At 51.0% G+C, this 1,249-nt stretch overlaps 1 pseudogene; it reads left to right on the top strand.

Moving 5' to 3' along the window:
• The first annotated feature begins 240 nt into the window (after window positions 1-240).
• LOC102775307 lies at window positions 241-958 on the top strand (annotated as a pseudogene).
• The last annotated feature ends 291 nt before the right edge of the window (window positions 959-1,249 follow it).

The raw sequence follows: 1,249 nt of genomic DNA, 5'->3' as shown, positions 1-1,249 counted from the left end.
ATGGACACAGAACTTGGCTGGAGATTGTGGCTAGAGATCCTGGCAAGGCTGCTGATCAACTGAACGCTGTCTCCGTGTCATTCCTTCTTCGCCGTCTCCGTCCACACCTTTGGGGACCCCTGGACCTGCTGGGGCTGGACCCCAACAGGGGAGTGAATCTTTGCTTGTGAGACCCGCCTTCCTGCACCTGGGTCCCTCCCTGTCCCTCAGCGAAGGCAACTTCCTGGACTCCAGTGCACCATGGCCGAAGAACAACTTCTGGTCGAATGTTTGTAAAGGCTACCAAGGATGGGGCACGACTGAGGGCCCCTTCTCCCAGAGACTCTTCATGGTGCTCTGGCTCAAGGGAGTCACGTTCAGCATCACCATCACTGACACCAGGAGGTTAACCAAGATGGTACAGAAGCTGTGCTCAGGAGGGCAGCTCCCATTTCTGTTGCACGGCAACAAAGTGTGCACAAGTCACCAGCAAGATTAAGCAATTTTTGGAGGCAGTGCTGTGTCCTCCAGGTACCCCAAATAGGCAACTCTGAACCCTGAATACAACAGAGCTGGCCTGTTCATACTTGCCAGATTTTCTCCCTACATCAAGAATTCAAACCCAAGCCTCAGTGATAATCTGGATAAGGGGCTCCTGAAAGCCCTGAAAGTTTAGACCATTACTTGACAACCCCCCCGCTCCCTGCCCCCAGAAGAAGTGGATGAGACCAGTGCTGGGCATCTCTCAGAGGAAGTTTCTGGATGGCAGTGAGCTCATTCCGGCTGAGTGCAGCCCATTGCCAAAGCTCCACACAGTACAGGTGGTGTGTAAGAAGTACCGCAGATTCTCCATCTCAGGTGTCCCAAGGCGTGCATCGGTACTTGCCCAATGCTTATGCATGGACAGTTCATCTCCACCTGTCCAGATGTTGAGGACATTGAGCTTGTCTATGAGCAAGTGGCCAAGGCCCTCAAATAAGCTCCTCCTGAGCTACCTCACCCCTCTCCATTTTTCTCCACAAAGGCTCCTGGTAGTTTCCACTTGGCTACCCCTTGGACACACTCCAAAATGTCCAGTGGGAAGTGAATTCTCAAGCACTTGTGCAGGACTGCCTTGGGGATGAAGGGAAGGAATGGGAGATCTGGGAGATTTTTATTATGGGGTGGGGTGGGATGGGTAGGACACGTATTTCAGTAATAAAATGCAGAATAAAAAAAATAAAACAGAAGAAAATTAAGAAACATAATTCAGAAGGGAGTTGACAAAAAT

The sequence above is a fragment of the Myotis davidii genome, unplaced genomic scaffold (genome assembly GCF_000327345.1).
Source record: "Myotis davidii unplaced genomic scaffold, ASM32734v1 scaffold44, whole genome shotgun sequence".
Taxonomy (NCBI): domain Eukaryota; kingdom Metazoa; phylum Chordata; class Mammalia; order Chiroptera; family Vespertilionidae; genus Myotis; species Myotis davidii.
Note: the sequence above shows the minus strand (reverse complement) of the source record. Positions and strands in the feature narration are given on the sequence as shown.